Source organism: Chenopodium quinoa, unplaced genomic scaffold, assembly GCF_001683475.1.
Source record: "Chenopodium quinoa cultivar QQ74 unplaced genomic scaffold, ASM168347v1, whole genome shotgun sequence".
In the NCBI taxonomy this organism is placed as follows: domain Eukaryota; kingdom Viridiplantae; phylum Streptophyta; class Magnoliopsida; order Caryophyllales; family Amaranthaceae; genus Chenopodium; species Chenopodium quinoa.
The window spans coordinates 3,812,825-3,832,562 of NW_018743783.1; the positions used below are offsets into that span (position 1 = coordinate 3,812,825).

The 19,738-nt window shown below is 38.2% G+C and overlaps 1 long non-coding RNA gene across 1 annotated transcript; it reads right to left on the bottom strand.

Annotated features, from left to right (window-relative positions):
* Positions 1–344: 344 nt before the first annotated feature.
* LOC110684861 lies at positions 345–797 on the bottom strand. The gene is made up of 2 exons (XR_002503865.1): positions 630–797; positions 345–513 (listed from the first exon to the last, which is right to left on the bottom strand). It is a non-coding gene; the product is annotated as an uncharacterized LOC110684861 (long non-coding RNA).
* Between the last annotated feature and the right edge of the window lie 18,941 nt (positions 798–19,738).

The following is a 19,738-nucleotide window of genomic DNA, read 5'->3' on the forward strand; positions in this document are numbered from 1 at the left end:
TGAATATCACAGAAAAATGATAACAACACAATCACAAAAATAAATATAAATATTGTTTGTTCTGTACTGATAACAAAATTATAGAAAGATTCAGAAATATTATTTGATTACAGAAGAGTTAAAAATGTAAATCCCCCATTAGGCCTTTATTCCATCTTCAAAACAATCACTCGACATTAAAAATGAAACAACAAAAACTCAACAGAGAGTTGCAGAGCAAAGCACACAATATAGCAGAATGTGTAAAATGTGGAAGCAGGAGTGAAAGCTAGTTAAAGTTCATAATGCACACTTCATATGCTAAGGAAAAAGAATTTCATACTCAGCAGACATTTAGAGACTCCTCACTCATTAATGGTAAATTGGCAAACGTTCAAAAACCAACACAGCAAAAATTTTAATTCAATTCCCAAGTTTTGTAGAGCTAAATGAGCACACTACTACAACTAAAATTATGGGATAAAAATTGAACTCCTCGTAGATCACTTCTTCTTCTCGGTACCACCAGCAGACCTGCCCAAACAACAAATTAAACATATTTCATCAAAAGGTAGTGATAATATGATACTCTTCTTGTCAATAGCAACCTATTAACTGAATGAGAATATAGATTAAATAGTGTCAAGTACCTCATCGATCTTCCTGAGAACATTTGACATCTCTCTCTTCCTCTTTGCCCTCTTATGAGTTCTCTTTGCCAATCAATTTACTTTAAAATATAATTGATTTACATTTACTTTGTTTATATCTACATTTTAAATTGATTAAATAACAGGATTCATTTTGCTAAATAGTTAGTATGCAATCAAAAAAATTATCTTTAGAAGATATTACAAAGTAATAGAGACTACAAAATTAAATACCTGATGTAATGTTTATCTTATTAAATTTACATCAACTGGAAGACGAAAAACATCAATAATCGGTATCAAATAATCAATAGTATAATTTAATCAAATTCATATACTATATCTGAAAAATATAGCACAAATTCGAGCACCAAAATTTTCCAATAAAAAACTAGAAATCTAATTCTTAAAAATTCAAACAAAAATTGCGAGTACTACATGAGTGAAACTAAAAAAAACCTAGAAATTTGATTGAACAAAAATCACCATGTTTACCTGTATTTTTCATACAATTCGAAGCGAAATCAGCAAAATATACAACACCATGGACGACTTAGCAACAATCAGTAGATAATCTGGAATTTCACTATTACGAACCCTAAATTGACTAGACTAACAACAAATTTCATGAAAAACCACATAAATTTTATGGCAGATTTTGAGTAGATTACCAATTATCAATGGCAATTTTTATCAAAAATGGCGAAGAATTGAAAAACTTCTTGAGGAGAGAGAAATTCATTTAATCTGAGACGTTGATCGAACGCCTATTTGTGTTAGATCTGACGGTTCAGAAGAGTTCTTAATTCCTATTATAAACCATGTTCTCATTATAACCCGGTCCTATATATATATATATATATATATATATATATATATATATATATATAGAACGATCTCCCCAGAAATTGTTTAAATAAAAATTAATTCCCAATTTGCATCGTTTAAAAAACTTATTCCCTGAATAGTGTCCACGTAGGGTCGGGTATAGTATTAGCTTTGTATTTTTTTTTAAGGGTAAAACTGCAATCGATGACAGCGGTTATACAAACTAGTTCTTACACACGTATTTTACCGCATCTGACATCTCCCCCCTGTCCGAGTGTCTTCCACTCTTCCTATTTCTCTCTCCTCAAGTTTCACTGTTGTTTTGTTTTTTCATTTCAAACATTTTCTTTCTTCTTAGATCTTCTCACTCTTCTTTCTCTCTCTAAAACACCAGTTTTTATTTGTAATTGTATTGTCTTCAAAAAAAAATTGTAATTTTGTATTGATTTTCTTAGTAATTTCGTACAATTAAAAATTTTGGGTGATTTTATTTTGATATAAACTCACTATTTTTTGGGTAATTTTGTTTTGATTTAATCATTTGACACAAGTTTATTAAGAGTATAAAGACGTTGAAACCAAAGCCGACTTATGATGAAATTGAAGATGAAGATGATGTTGAACTTGAGTAGAGTAGAAGATGACGGAATTCATGGATGAAGTTGAGAGCTTGGACGCCATTGAAATTGCTGCGATTTAATATCACTATTTTTTGGGCAATTTCATTCAATTATGAATTTTTTTTTTTTTTACTTCATGTTTTAATTTTAGGGAAATATCTCAACATCAACCTCAAGAACTTCAAACAATTTTGCACAAAGAACATAAAACCGTTGCCAACAATTGCGGTTTTGCAAATGTAAAACCGCTATCACTAATTGCGGTTTTAAACCGAACCCAAAAAAAAATACAAAGCTAATACCCGATCCTACGTGGACACTATTCAGGGAATAAGTTTTTTAAACGACCCAAATTAGGAATTAATTTTGATTTAAACAATTTCTAGGGAAATCGTTCTATATATATATATATATATATATATATATATATATATATATTAGTTTGATGCCCGGATTGTTAGTTGAATTATAATCTAACAATTTTTTTGAATAAAATTATAATTCAATTTGTACATGTATTTTATCGAAAATAAAACTTTAAACTAACAATTTTATCCTACAATTCTATTCAAATAGAATTCTAAACTAACTTGAACTTATAAAAAACCAACTTTTTTTTTTATCTTATGAAGTCTATTTAAATCTATCCAACGTGGCGTGACACTTGGCGAAAAGATGGAACGCCAAGTGTCGTTGCCTCGTGACTTGGCTAAAAGTTTAGCTTTATATATTAGTTATATGATATGTATATATACACATATATATATATATATACATATACATATATATATATATATTTTATAACATCACAAAAAAACCAAAAAATTGGTTTCACCACCACTTAACTTTGTCATAAAAAAGAACCGTTAAGTGGGTCCTACACGATACACATGTCAATCATCGATTAGATAAAAAAACTTGAAAAAAAAGGTTAAAAAAGTTCCTAAAATGCTCAACCAGTCACCACCGTCGGTGGGTTCCCAGTCTCGCCACCCAAACCCAGCCCCCAGAGCTCCAAAAACGCACTGAACCAACATCGTTACCCATACTCAGCCTAAGAACCTCCGAAATCGTCACCAAACCATTGTAACCCCAACCTAAACCAGTCGAAATCCCAGTCCACACCGTCGTCGAACCACCGTAACACATCCGAAACCACCGCCGTCGAACTCCACCGCCTACCCATAACCGTCGCCAAACTGCTGAAACCCCAACGAACCCACACCCATATCCGAACCCACAAATCTTCCTACTCATATCACCCTCACCTAGACCCAAACCCGTACCTAGAAACCAAATCGGGGCTGGTTTGTGGGTGACAGCTGGTTAAGGTTGACGTTAGAGTAAGAGATTGGGTGGGCTGGTTTTGTTGGTTGACGGTGCATGGTTCGCAAGGATTAGGAAACAGAAGGTGGGGACTGGGTTGGGTGATAGAAGGTGGGGATGGGTTGGGCAAGTGGGCGTCGGTGGACAGTGGTGGCTAGGTTTAGATTTTAGGTTTTTTTTTTTTTAATTTTTATTTTACATATTTTTATCCAATAAATAGTTGACACGTGTACAAAGAGGGGCCCATTAACGATTTTTGGATGGCAATTTTTTTTTTTTTTTTTTAACGGGGATGGCAAAGTTAAGTGGTGAATGTATGGACATAATTTACTATTCAAATTTTAGTCTAATTTGTTTACATTTGTTGTAAAAGTTGTTAATCATGTTTTTCTAACTTTAATTGATACTTCCTCCTTTTTTTAATAGTTGCAACACACCTTTTTTCACGATATTTAATAAAAGTGGGGTTCACATGGTTTAATATACTTTAAAATAGGGTGCGAGCACAAATTATATGATGCACCATGGTACATATACTCTCTCTTCTCTTTCCTCCTCTACTTTCCTAATTTCTGATTTTCTCTCTTTTATTTTCTCTCTCCTCTATATTCTCTCTATTTTATTTTTCTTTCTCTTGAATTCGTTAATCATCCTTTAAATTGAATTCCTTCATATTGTTGATCACCATAGAGTGAATTCCTTCATAATTCAAATTTTGTTTTCTTCAACCTTCGATTTGAAGCTTTGTTAATGGAGTTTTACAATGAAGTAGTGAAGCTAAAAATGGTGGCGTCGTCGAATAGAAGGTGGTTAAGACGATGGTGTAATTATTTTCCGATGAGATTTCATTATCTAAATCACCATGGCTAGGTTTGAGTTTTGAAATATGTAGCTTTCATATTCTTTTGATTTTTGTAGTGATAATTGTGCATTTTGATATGAACAGTTTTGTATTTGATTATATTTTAGTATTTTGAACATTTTATGTTAAAAATATGAACACTAATACGTTTTTTGTAAATACATAACATGTATTTTTATAAGTGACTTTTATGTCACTTTTAGGGTATTTTTATGCTTATTCTTTGGTTTAGTTTTTTTATAATTTTCCTAGTTTTAGGCTTTATTTATCTCATTTTCTTATTTTCCTTATTTGATCTTTATTTTGAGTATTTTTGTAGTTTTTAATAGATTTTAGTTTAATTTCGTAATTTTATCTTATAATTTTTTTTCTCTTGTTTTCTTATTTATTTTAGTTTTGTATTTCATTTTATTTTACTTCGTTATATTTTATTATTTTAGTCTTTGTCCCGATTCTCCCTTGTGTATTTTTTTTGTTGTAGGTTGTGTTCGAAGGTCCAAGGTTCGAGTAATATGTGTCAAACCACAAGCTTCCAAGCATCAATTTGCTACCACTCTAACCTACACCACTCTATTTCCTTATCCTACACCACAACTCCACCAAGCATTCCTGCCCCTAAACCAGCAGCAACAATCTGTAGCCCAAACCACCCAAAACACCTCCCCTGCTTCCCTCACTTCACAAACACAACTCCACTCACAATACCACCATTACCACCAGTCACGCATTCCCACCACCAAACCATTTCGCCACCACTCACAGTGTGTCAGCCGCAAAACACAACCACAACAACCCCCTGTTCTCACACCAACCCGCATCTCACACCCCCAAATTCGCACCTCCCTCACTCAAACACCACACACACCAGCCCACAACTCTGTTCCTGTCGCACTGACAATCCCCCGTATTTTTAAATATGTTATAAATGAAATTTAATTTTATTTATAATATTATTTTGTATTTTTCCGTAATTTAATTTCAAAATATTCAAATTATTAATTATGGTCAAAAATTATTTTGGTACAAATCATTTTATGAACCTTCATTCTATAATTTATTTCAATACAACTAAAGCTTAGTCCATTTCAATCATTTGGCCCATTAATTTTATGAGGCCCAATCTTTCTATTTACCCTACAACATTCTCCCCTATAAATACCCCATTAATCCCCAAAATTTTCCCACACAAAAAGGTTAGTTTTATTTTCTCCTTTGTTTTATTAATTTGTATAATTATAATTATTGATTTATGGGTTTTGATTTTATTGTTTGAAATTAATTTAATTAGTATCAAATTGTTTTTTGATTAATAAATTTGATAATTTCAGATTTTATAAATGTCATAATTTTCAGATTTTGTAAATTTTATAACCTAGGGTTTTTAATTATTGGAAATCATAATTTTAGGGTTTTTATGAACAATTGATTTAGGGATTTTATAGTAATGATGTTTTGAAATTTTGGTGATTATAACTACTGATTAGTTTAACTTAATTCCAGATTATTTTGAACATGTAAATTCCTGTTTTAATTTTTGGATTTTCGTTCATTAATATTAATCCCGTTTTAATCCCGGTCAGGTTCTGAACTCATCCGATTTTGATAAAAAAAAGTACAGTTTTCCATGTAGAAACCACTTTTTAAGAAAGACTCATTACCTTTGGTAGTAGTTGATAGGGTAAAGTCGTATCCCCAAATCAAAAGTAATACCTAAATCCTCTAACTAATGTAGATAGGGAAGTAGGGTCGAATCCACAGAGAAACGAGTCTTTCTATTCCTAATTAATTAAAATAATCTAGATTATTAGGTAACCAATATGTGAATTTGAATGTGAAACTAAACTACGAAGATTAAGAATAAGGAGAAAATAATATATAAAAGGATCTAGGGCATAGGTTCACCAATAAATAATATTCCAGGGTAGAATATAATAATCATTCATCAATGCATATATTAATCAGATTATAAAGGGCTTTCGCTACGTATTATAATCACACAATTAATTTACCGATATTTAATCTCATCTTTCGAATCTCGACCTAACCATTTATAAATTAACCTGCCTATTGAAACTAGACCTAAACATTAATTCTCATCTACTGTCGAATCTCGAATCAATATTGTCAAACTCATGCATAAAAGATCTGCGCAAATCTAGTCACAGAGCAGTAAATCAATCAATAGGAAATTAATCTAGCATTGATAATTAACAACAATAAATTACCCCTTCATATTATTTATGGATCCCCACAAACCCTAGAAATAAAACTACTCACACATAATAGAAACTAAACTAATCAAAGCAATAAAGCAAGACATGATTAAAGGAATAAAATATACAACTAAGATTAAGAGAAGAGAAATTGTTACCAAAATAAATCTGTAATTAAGAACGGATTAAGAACAAAAGTATAAGAGAGAGAAAATCTAAGAAAACAATTAAGAGAGTAAAGGAAGAGAGTAAAAGAGAGAGATAGATCCTAAAATCGTATTACGGAGGAGTATTTATACTCCGTACTAATCATAAACTAAAACAAACTTAAACGACGAAATTAACTCCTAATAAAAACACGTGCCCGATCGGGCGAGGCAACGCCCGATCGGGAGCGCCTTTTGCTCTTCAGTATGAATCTCGCGCCCGGCCGGGCGCGTCACCGGGCGTCGACCTTCGCTTCTCTCGCCCGGCCGGGCGCGCCTCCGGGCGCCAGCCTCTTTGGCCAGGTGGATCTCTTGGGCCACTAATTGGACTACGATTGGGCTCCAATTCTTCGGGCCAATCTGGGTTTCCTCTTTCGGTCTTGAATACTCGGTCCAAATGCCCCGGTATCACCTATACCGAGCCCTTAATCACCGGTTCGATGGCGCTAACCGGCCCTGGGCTATAAAAACTGGTCGTGCTTCTCCAATGCTCGTGATTGCTCCAAAATATCTCGGAAAAATACACCAAAAGTGTAAATCCCTGCAAAAGTCAACCAAATCTACGAAAACACTAGAAAACACCAATTAGTAATAAAAGTGGCTCCAAAGAGCCAAAAACACTACTAATTATGACCAAGGGATGGGGGTAAAATACTATATAAAATAGACACATCAGTAGTGAGTGCCACCTTCTCGTGGCCAAATTCAGCCTGTAAATATGATTTTCGGGCAGTTTTTGATTTTAACGAAGTTTTTTTATACTTAAAATATTATCCTTGAGCTTGATTAATAAAATTAATTATGTTTAAAGTTATTTAAGCATAAATATATGTTTTTATTGAAGTTTTAAGTGCTGGAAATAGTTTCTAAGTACTACTTTTAATGTTTTATAAAGAGGGTTTAATCACCCATTAAAAAGGGAGGTTATTAGGGGTTTTAAAATAATTTTAATATTTTTATTAAACTTTAAAATTGATGTAATTTCACGTATAAGAGTGTATTTTAAGGTTTTTATGAAGAAAATTTAAAGAACTATATATAAACCTTTAATTTTAACTAAAGGGAAGGTTTTAATGTGCTGTTTGATTTGGATTGTGAAGGTTTTAAAAGTAAGTTAGTATTGTTGTAAATTTGATTGATTGGGTATTGATTGAGATGTTATTGTTTGGTTTAGGAGAGGAGTTTATTGAAGGTGATTTCTAGTTTTAAAGTGGCCAACCGAACTGTTTACACAAACTACGTACATGTTACGCAACCTTGCTTGTAAATGCATGTTTAAGGACGGATCGAGAACTTAGTATCATGTATAAGGATGACTGGGTTAAATTGTTTGGTTATACATTGTGAATTTCGTATGACGTGCACTATTTTATATTGCAAGTATTGTTTATGCTCTAATTATGCAAGGTGCGCTTAGAGGCAAAGGTATGTGATTGGTGTAATGATTAATTTATTACTCATTCATGATTATGTAAACAGGATGAGTAAAGGAAGTATTTAAGTCTTATATGACGGGGTTAAGTTTGTGGGGTGCCTTATGCACTCAAGGTGTTTATACACCGAGGTAGTGAAATGATTAAATAATAAATGTTGTTTGTCACTAATAAATCAAGAATTGAAATTGGAAAGTTGTTTTACTTGATTGAATTGATATTGGATTGATTGTATTGTTTGCATATGAGTCATCACCAAGTCTAAACTTGTAAATCATGTAAAGTGCAAGATGGATGAGCAATAAAACTCTAGATTGGTGCATTTTTGGAGTAATGACAATCAAGGGTTGGGGTACACGGGGTACTAGCCGTGTAATTTTCTCGAGGCCGTCTGATCTACGAGTCTCTTATTTCAAATATTTTTTTTTTAAAACAAGGAGTTAGGTGAGATCTCATACTAACTATGGTCACGGAGTCGCGCCCGTGGTCGTTGAATGTTTATTGATGATTCCGAAAGGAGGCATGGGGTTTTTCTTTTATTAATATTCCAAATGGAGCATGGGTTGGACAACCTTGTCTATTGCTTAATCCAATGAAATAAATAAATAAGTTAGCTACTATCAACTAGTGAAGAATTAATAAAATTGATAGTTGAGCCGTTTGTTGAGTCTATAATTTAATGATGCATGATGTTTGATTATTAGTAGCATGTTAGGGATTTCTTAATTTATTTCGCAGCTTGTATGTACTCAGCTTTGCTGATTGCGTGCTTTTGTGTGTGTCTTTCTTTGGTCATGGCCTTCGCATTTCAATGACCCTATAATGATCCAATCTTTACACTTGTAATATTCGGGAGCAGACTCATCACAGGTGTTTACATAGTTTGGACTTGCATCAAGGTGGTGGGATTTTGAGTGGAGTGTTGATTACCATTCACAATTTACTTTATTTCTTTCTTTTGAATTTATTTAGACTCGGTTTCATTTACCTATCACTTTTATTATTTTGGGTTTTAAATAAGGGCCTTAATGGTTCCAAGTTGTATGATTTAATTTGGTTTTGGTTATTGGTTTTGAAATTTATTTATAACTGAATTAGTTTTTCCGCTGCTAATTTCTGATATAGCCTTAACGTTTGAACACGTGGCTGTAGCACGCTAGTAATTCTCTTGGATTTTGTTCAGGGTACTTACAGGTTTTAAGAGAGAATTATTGGGGTGTTACATGACGAGGGGTGGAATTTGGTCGTTGAAACTAATCCTCCCTCGGTCAAACTAAATTTATAAACACTTAACAAACCTGTATACCAGTATAGAGGCAAGTCAAGGATCGAACCCAAAGGAACGATAATGTTCAAGTGCTTTCAATTATGTGCCTAAACTAGGTCGAAGACAAAGATAAAGAGAGAACACTAACAACTAACAAACAAAGAAACCGGACAAATAAAGCACTAGGAACGGGGATCGACAAATAATCATGATAATTGTAGCAACTCGGGAACAATATGCAAATCAATGGTTGTGAAGACAAATGGAAAACTCAATCAAAAGAGTCAACAAGCTATTTCCTAGAGGTCAAACTAAACTAGCGTCAACTACGAGAGACTCTAACTAGGAGCATCACTAATCAAGCTCAATCGACAATTGCAATTCCTAAATCAATGGTCCGTATCATTAGAAATACAATGCAATCTAGTATAAGTCTCAAGGCCTAATCGAATTACACACATGCAAACTTCCATTAATCACTTTAATCTCAACAATTAATCAACACAATCCCCAAATTAAGCGCAATCAATCAATCATACAAGTTTCACCCAATTCCTAGCAAACAACTACTCTAACATCATCATCAAATCAACTAACAAATAAAGAAATCAAGAATCAACAATATATGAAGAACAACTACACTAATTAATAATCAAACATCAAAATCAAACCAAACAAATATGAAATCAAACAAAGCGATAAAATGAGATAGAGTTAAGAATGCTCATTGATAATAGAGAAGATCTCCAACACAATTGTCACCATTGAATCTTCAATCTCTCAATCACCATTGAAATTCCTCACTTTCTCTCTCTAAAATCTACTCCTAAAATAACCCTAAAACTAGAGAGAGAAGCTCTCAACTAAACTAAGAATATGATAAAAAATGTGAAATGAAGCTTAGTCTAAAACTTGCTTTAAAAATCGGGTTACAAAGGTATATATAGGAGGCGCAAACAAAAACCGAGCAAGGAAGTACCCAGAGAGGCGCGACCGCGCGAGCAGGGGAGGCATGCCCGCGCACAGGGGTTGCGCGCCCGCGCAGGAAGGTGGCGCGCCCGCGCCCGTGCTTTGAACGCCCGCGTGATTCTGGGTTTCTTCGATCTTCTCACGGCTTCGTACGTTCGCTAAGGTCGCACGATTATGATGATGTAGAACATAAAGTGAGGCAGTCCTTAAACACCATTATTGTGGGTTTAACACTCCAAATTCATGAGAGCACGACTTGAGAGCGCAAGAGCTATAACTTGGAGAATCCATTTCCTTGCATCTTGAGCTTTTCAATTGCCTTGAGATTGATCCAAAAGCTTCCTCCACCTTAGTAAATCACCAATACCAAGACCCGAAGCTCGTAAAATACCTACAACCACGAAAATAGAGCAAATAAAGGAGAAAAGACTAGAAAAACCATAGAAATGCACAAAAGCTACAAAATAAGAGAGGAAAGGTAAGACTAAGACCAAAAACATAAAACTAAGCATTTATTAATCATGAAAGCCATGAAAAGAAGGTAAAAACAACCTAAATGCTCATCAAATGAGTGCCATTTATGACACCCATCAAATACCCCCAAGCTTACCTTTTGCTCGTCCTCGAGCAAAACAAAACCAAGGGAGAAATGATGAGCTTATTCAAACAAACAAAAAGAAGAGAAGAGACAAGAATATACACTAACTCACTTTCGTAGGAATCACAGTCAATTTTAGCAACTAAAGACAAGCCATTTAAACCCCTAGATCGCCCTAGAGGACGAGTGATGCTCTCGTAAAGGTTTCCTAAGAGATTAACCTATAACTCTCGTAATAATACTAATAAGGCAAAGCATGAAAAAGAAACCAAAATACAAGAAAAGCAAAGAAATGTTCATGAAAGGACTTTTCCAAATGTACAAGCATAAATGAATGCAAACCTTTCTAAACAAGTAAGGGAGTACACGTTTCAAGATATCCGAGGTTGATTGAAACATAAATATGCTAAGCATAGGAGCTAGAGAAACGCAATCCACTTTCATCCCAAACGGTCTTACCGCGTTATCCCTACTAGTCTCATATCTTCCCCTAGTGAGCATCTCAAAAGTTCCACGAAGGAACCGGAAAAAGAGATAATTTTTGGCTACTCAACGTCTTGACAATGCATCCCCCTTCCTTTGGATTTAACTCATAATGCCCTCCCTTGGTATGTGACTCAACCACTAGGTCGAAAGGACTTTGCCAAAGGTTGTAACGTAAGGGCAAAAAGGGTTAGGGGTAGGCTTAAAGTTTTAAAATTTGGCGGTATTCCTAATTAGTGAAGCAAAGGGTGATCAATCCTCAACACCATAATCAAGAAGTCACCAAACAAAAACAAACTAACACCCCCAAGCTTATTCAAAGCTATAACCACAATCATATATACAAAAAGCATAAACGCTTCTCCCCTAAGCTTAAAGGAAGCATTGTCCTCAATGCTTGAAAAGGGGAAAAGAATCTCATAAAGATTTTTGTTTGCCTTTTTACAATTTTTGCATTTGCATTGTCCTTGCCTTTTTTTACTTTGGACGGCTTTTTCATTTATTCATTTGCCATTATTCACACAAAAATCGCAACACAAACTTGCTTTCAAAAGAACCAAATATCCAAACTCCTCCACCACAAACTCCAACAATAATGATCAATTGCTTCACAAAAATCAAGAATGGAAAAGAAAATGAAACAAAAGGCTCAAGATCTAAGGATGTGGCTTGAAAATAAGGGAAAAGGCTCAAATGGTTAGCAAGAAGGCAAATGTAAACCCAATGAACTAAAAAGAAAGAAATTTAACCTTGAAAAGAAAAATTACCACCCCGAAAAGATGCCTTTGTCCTCCCTAGATGGCTCGGTCTCTAGTTTGAGAATTATGAGTCAATATTCAAGATTAGGTCCGTAATAGTCAAGAATCCATGCCGCTCATGCAAATATATGTTGATGGCTTGAAAAATAAATAGAATTAGACGGCCAACTACCTCTCGGCATCTCAGAACTTAGCGCACAAGCGACCATCCCATCCTCTAGCCACTTGTAAAGGGGAATGTAGCTCTGGGGACGACTATTTTCTCCCCCTGCTCATTTGTCTGAACGAACACTTTGAACAAACCCCTGTCAAAAATTTCCTCCTAGGCCCGCCTAGGGAGAGGGGGCAAGGCACTCTTGCCAGCACGGAGTGGCGGATCCTTATTCCACCTATTGTATTTCTGGTTCAGTCGGCTATTAGAGGAATGGACTATGTAGAACTTTGTTCTCCCGTCCTTCCATTTGTTTTCCTTGCCGACTGCCATCATGTACCCCTTGCAGTGGACAAGGTGTACCAGCCTTCGTCGCCCTTAGCAGGCGCTCGGCTGAGATAGTGCATGTGGGCGAATGCCTCAAAGCTGGGTTCCACTTCCAGCATTTCACATGCGGCAACATACCCGATGATATTAATCTAAGAATTTAGGACAAGTTGCCAGATACCCAGTTGGTATCCGTCCAGTATTCTCTCCACGACCAGATGGAGAGGGAAGCACATACCAGCCTGGAGGACCGCCTCGTAGCAGCCGAATGCTTGGTCCTTATAGTTGGCCAAGGTCGACCAGGTTACTGTATCATCCTTGTTGGGAACAGACAAGGAAAAGCCATGACCCATTATAGTCTTGCGCTTGAAGTTGGCAAGACCGGATGCCATAGAAGTCCTCTTACTTTGCGGGACATGGTGAAAATAGGGGGCGCGTTCCAGGTGCCTAGAAGCACTCCGCTCAGCCCAGCCTTATCCTCTCTCCACTGACAAGGATTCCCTTGCAGTGCTGATCTTTGTTCTGGCCTCCTTTGAAGTAACGGAGGCATTTTCAGAAGATGACGAGGTCGAATTGTCATCAGAGCTATCCCCAGAGCTAGGGGACTGCCGGCTGGGGTCAGCAGGGTCCTCCCCTAGACTCTCTTCCGACGCCTGTTCTGAAGGCTCGGGCTGGTATTGACTGCCGGCTTCCCGCAGTATGTTATCATTAGGGGTGCCGCTTGAAGAAGGGGAAGAATAATAAGTTGGAGTTTGGGGAAGGTCGGATGAAGGGTTTGGAGGGTTCTTAGAGATTTCACTAGCAGGCGCCCTAATGGAGCCATCAGAGTTGACAGTCTCGTTGTCCGAATGGTAAAAGGAACCATCCGCCTTATATCTCCTCGTTGTTTGCTTTGTTCTGGCCATCATGTCCTATAGATGCACAGACACTGTCGGATTAGGAGATGTACTTAAAGCAAAGTTCTCGAACGAGCATTCGACACTCCCAATTCTAGATTTAGCCGTCCCCAGTGACCGGCTGATCGCTAACCTAGGTCGTGGCGGGTGCGTTTGGGAAACCATTTGATAAAGATAAAATGCAAGAAAAAATAAGTAAAAGAAGAGAGCAGGCGGTTACCTTAGAAGAAGGTACAAAGAGACGCCTAGTTTGCTGAAACAGACGGACATAAAGCCGAGCGTCGGATGCTTGATAAGTTTGAGTCTTTGAGAGTCTTTGAAAGTCAAAAGTCCAGAGATTCTCCAAGATTCGCAAAGCTGTGAATCCAAAGTGGGGGTCAAACCCTTCTATTTATGGAAGGGTAAAACCCTAATTTTTCCCTCCAAAAGTTAATTTGAAATTCATCCAGTAAGATGTTGACACCTGTCACAGGCGACACGTGGCAAGCATGTGTTCCCTTTGAGGGGCAAATGATTTGGGTATTTTTACCTAACCAGCTGGCCCAATCCGAGCCAACCACGTGTCCCTAGAAGGAGCGCCAATCTGGTCCTTCCAGATGGTGACACGTGGCGGGCAGATTAGGCCCCCTGGGAATGACGGCTTTTAAGGCCCAAATCCTAAGGGCCCCTGCAAAGGCGGCGTGCCCTTTCCTAAGGCACGAAACCCTAGAAGGGGCACACATTCCTAGAGCCCTATAAATAGGGAACATTCCCCTCATTTATGGGGATCAGATTTAAAGGACAACTTTATGACCTAACCTTGATTGAATACCAATCATTGTCTAAACTATCACTCTCAAGATACAGTACACTTGAGCTTGGAATCCAAGCAGATAACTTTATTTTCGCATGTTTTATTCTGAATACTTTACTAACTTAATCTTCGGAGGTGGACCACCGACCATCCGGCGGTCCGTTTGCTTTGAAGGTACAGGCGCCCTTTGCTGAATCCAGTCTAAGTGTTGTAACTGTCCCAAGGGACAAATACACCCGAAACAGGTCCCACGAAAGGAAAGCGATTTTACGGTTGTTCTTTTTGGCCGGTATAATTTCTCCTCTCTTGATTGTTTTTGTAATTATGTTTGTATGGGTAATTAAATGATTTGAGGTGTTTATTTAGAACAGAGGACCTGCGGTTTTTTCAAATGGGTGGATGAGGTTGATGATATTCCTGTTCTGCAATCACGCATCATGGATAAGAATTCAACTATCAGTGAATTGGAGGACAAGCTTGAGCTGGTGAAGGAGAAGGTTAGAAGGTTGAAGGCAAAACAAGAGGTATTGGTTGATGAAGTGGCAGAGGTGGGGATTGCTGCAACTGAGACCTCTATGAGATGAAGGAGAACAACAAGGAGAAGAAGCTAATGATGGCTTTGATCTTGTCTCGGGTTTTTTTCACTGTTGTGTTCTTGATGAAGTGATCGTTGTAGTACTTAATCTGAAGTATTAGGTTGTGGTTTTAAGACTTTTTGTGGTATGATCTAGGTTTGGTGGGTTAATTTTGTGGGATTGTAGGTCTTTTTTTGGGTAATGGCATATGATGGTAATGTAAGTAGTTAGTATCTTTGGTATAATTTCAGTAATGCAACAGTAGTAGTACTTTTGTTGCTGTCATGGCTTTAGGATGGTAATGCTGCATTATTTAGGGGTTTATTGTAAATCTTTTGCACTTAATGAAATGAATATGATGATATTTGAATTGTAGTAACTTTTACCACTTATGTTGAATTTGCACACAAAATAGGTGTTGAAGCTTGACTGAAGTTGAATGTGTATGTACTAGTGAAGGCAGAAACATAAGCTGGTGCACTACTCCCTGGTGCCTGTAACAAATATCATTTTAGTTAGCCAATAAATAAGGTTCTGTGTATACATACACTAAGCAAAATTATAAACAAAAAAATTGGGATCCTTACATTTGTGAAGGATCTTCCATCAGGGGTGACAACTACACCAAATCCTTGTGGCACAGCATTGGGACCACCCCTTGCACCCCTTCTACAACCACTTCCACCCCTGCTTCCTCTCCTCCCTCCCCTTTTCTCTGAGTCACCTCCCCTCCCACCAGATGTTCCCCCTCTTTTACTTATTGTTACTCCCCTGCCACCAGTACTTCCACCTCTTGCATTTGATTCAGTTCCCCTCCCAGTGGATCTTCCACCCCTCACACCTGTTTGAACACCCCTGCCACCACTACCTCCCCTTGAACCTCTACTAATACCACCTCTAGTGACAACTCTGCCTATTCTAGAGGGTTCTGCAGTAAGGGTGTGGTGTGCAGTTGATTGAGGCAGAGCTTCCTCTTGTTATGGGGTAGTTTTTTTTCTTTGGTCTGCCCCTAGGTTGTTTAGTAGGTGGTTCTGTTAGAGGGAGTGTAGCAGTACCAGGGCTTGGGCAGCCTCTTTTGTTGTGCCCTTTTTCTTTGCACAAACTGCATGTCATTTCCATGCCATGCTTAGTCAAGCTCCCTGGCTTCTTGGGATTCTCAAAAGGGTCCTTTCTTCTGTTTTTCCTAGGTCTTCCAAGCCCTACTTTTATTGGTGAGGGGTCAATAGGAAGTACCTTCACAGGCCAGTGCCTTTCACCATCAATTGGGGGAATAATGTGTGCATAAGCTTTAATGTACTCTATAGTTGTGTATGCTAAGTCAACAAAGTCTTCTGCATTCTTGTGTAAGTAAATATTGTTGCCACAACATGGCAACAAGGAAGGCCAGTCATATCCCATTTCCTACAAGTGCAGGTTCTAGCATGCAAGTCTACTGTCAAACTATCCAAGTGGTAGTTTACTTGAAATCTAGTATATGTAGAGAGGAGTACATGACATTGGGCAACTTATTCTTTCTCATGATCAAGTTTCTTCACAATCCTAGGGCATAAGGCAGTCTTCCACTTCATCATTTCCTCCCTTTTACTGACTAATCTCTGCATAAGGGCTGACCTTATGTCTTCTAACATATAAATCAAATGTTTTTCCCTAGCATTGATTATGTACCCATTAAAAGTCTCAATCATGTTGCTGGTTATCACATCAGTCTTCACATGTGTTTGTAAGAAGGCTCTACAAAACATAGTTGGAGTATATGATTTCAAAGCTTTTGCATCATGTGGATTGACCTTTGTTAATACCTCCAAGACATATTTATAGTCTGCCTCACTATAAGCCTTAGCACATATCCTAAACATTATTTTAAATTCATCACCCCTATAGTTCTTATGCCAGTTAGCAAATATGTGCCTAGCACAATGCCTGTGTTCAGCCTTTGGTAGTACCATTGATACCCCCCTCAGAATGGACTGCACATGTTACAAGTATCCAAAGGGAGAATATAATTAAAAACTAGGCAACAAACATAAAAATGAAATAAACAAAAATAAAAACAAAAGGGAATAGAAATGGATACCTGATGTTCATTAGACACAATTACACATTGTTCTCCATCCTCTAGTGCAAGGCTTTTCCTCAAGTTCAAGAGGAACCACTCCCAAGATGCATTATAATCACCTTCTACCACAGCCTAGGCAATGGGATACATTTGGTCATTGCCATCCCTACCCACTGCTGCCATCAACTAGCCTCCAAAAAAAGTCTTTAGAAAGCAGGCATCTACACATATTACATTCCTGTATCCTGCAAGCCAACCCTTCCTCAGCCCATCAAAGCATATATATAGCCTTTGAAAAATTAGTGGGCCTTTGTTGTTGTGTTTGTATGTCACCAAGTCCACATCAGTGTTTGGACAGGCAGCTTCCAAAGCTTCAAGATATCTGCCCAACTTCCCATAGTGTTCTCTCATTGAACCATGGAGTTTCCTGTGGGCATACCACTTGCAAAATCCTTTTTCACAATGACCTTGTATGGTCTCCTAATAGTCTCAATAATTTCTTTTGCTGACCAATGAGGTCTTGCCTTGAACACATCCAACAGTTGGTCAGCTAATCAAGTATTTTTCAGCTGGATATTCTTCTCCATGTTTCTAGAGCAAGTATGCTCATTCATCACAGTCTTCACCACAAATGATCCTCTTCTACTGTCCCAAGAGGCATACAACCTAAAAAGACAACCCTGTCCACATTTAACACCTATCCTCTGCTGTCTGTTTTTATTTGCAGCAATAACACACAAATTCCTGCCCTGATAAATAGCAAACTTGGCAACAACTTGCTTGAAGTGTTCCTGGATGTAAACCTCTGACCAATTTTCCACTCAAACTTTGAGTAGTCAGTGTCTTTCCCAACTACCAGCCCCCTTTTAGCTTTTCTCTCTTCAGCAGTGATTTCCTCATAACTAGGTGTTGGTGTTTGTATCTCTTCATCACTGTCCTCATACTAATAAACAACATTCCCTTCCCTCACAACTTGTTCCTCAGTTACTGACCCCTCTGCTTTTTGAGCATTTAGATTACCCTCGGTAGCCTCAACTTGTAGTTTATGTGCTAGCTCAATAATACTACAGTTAAAACCCTTAACTAAATCTCTAGCTACCCTCTACTCATCATCACTGGTATCAACATCAAAGACCTATGGTTCCCTCATGTTTTGGGTGTTTTTGTCCCTCGGGAGAGTTACAACACGAAGACTGATCCGGGGTGAGCTGTACCTGCAAAACAAACGGAGACACCAGTTGGGTGGTGCTCCGCCTCCGACGCACAAGTTAGAAACTTGAAGGGAGAAAAAGATGCGGAAATTTAGGTAGGGATCTGCTCGGATTCTAAGCTCAGGATGTCTCTATCAAAGAGTAAATGTGTAATAAATGATAAAACGTGTCCTCAAAAAGAGAGACATCTCCCTATTTATAGGGTCTTTGGGAATTGCCCCTGATTAGGTCACTGAACCCTAATCATTGGTGGGCTGCGCCGTTTTCCGGCGTTCTCGGGATTTGGGCCTGATGGGCGCCTTTTCCCCTTTATTTCTGGAATGACACGTGTCAAACAGGGATTGGTCCGTTTTGGACCAATCTGAGGCTGACACGTGTCACCCTCTGATTGGGCCACGTGGCAGGGTAAAAATACCCTAAACATTTGCCCCTCACAGATGTGACGTGGCACACCACGTGGCATCTGTGACACATGTCACGCTCCGGTTGGCGGTAATTTTACCATTAAAGAGTAACCGTTCACCTTCCGAGTAAATTACGGAAATGCCCCCAAATTTACCCTCTATATATAGCCGTTTTACCCTCATAATTTTGTACGTTTACAAAAATTTCCTAGAGAGCAAAACTTTGAGAGAGCAGAAGTCATCCGTTTGAGTCAGACGCGAGTAAGAAAGTTTGTTCTTCGACGACCCAGCCGGACCCGCCTTCCTTCAGATATCAAATCCAAAGGTACCGTCTCTGTCTCTCTCAGCTCTTTTCTTTTTTCACCGCTTGTACATATTTCTTGCAATAAATGGATGCATCACCAACACACACTACACAACCTAGGTTAGAGTCCAGCCAGTCACCAGGGACGGCTGAGTCTAGGACTGGGAGTGCCGTCTCGTGGTGTTGGTACCACTCTTTGCCTTGGATTCCGACCAGTTATGTGTCTGTGCAGGACACCATGGCTCGGACAATGCAGACGGCAACGGATCCAAATTACAAAAGCAAAGGCTCAGGCGGCCAAACGCCTGAGGGAGAAACGTCTGGTCAGGGAGACCAGACGGCTCAGGAGAGATCCCCTCCGCGCGCCCCTTCAACCCCTGCCGACTCTTTCTTGGAAGAGTGTGACCAAGGCGGCGACGAGGCCGTCTCTGCCCCCTTGGGTCAAAGTGAGGAGGAGACGGAGAGCGAGAGCTCCGCCTCTACCTCTGAAAGCAGTGATGACTTACCCCCGCTTCCTGATAGCGAGGAAGAAGAAAGGAAAAAGTGGAGCGAAAAGGATGATCCCTTCATTATCCACGTCTCTTCCAAGGACCGGATCCAAATGGAAGAAAACTTGAAGAACTTTACGAAAATGCACCCGCTAGGAGACGGGTATAGGATCCGGGTGCCGCCTGAGAATGGCACCATCGCCTGGGAGGACGATGAACAGAACGCCAATAGCTATTTTGGCTGTTATGAGGCGGCGTTCAAAGCTGGCCTCCGCTTCCTCCTTCACCAGGCGGTGAAGGCAATTTTAAGAGGCTACGGCCTTGGGGTCTGGCAACTTATT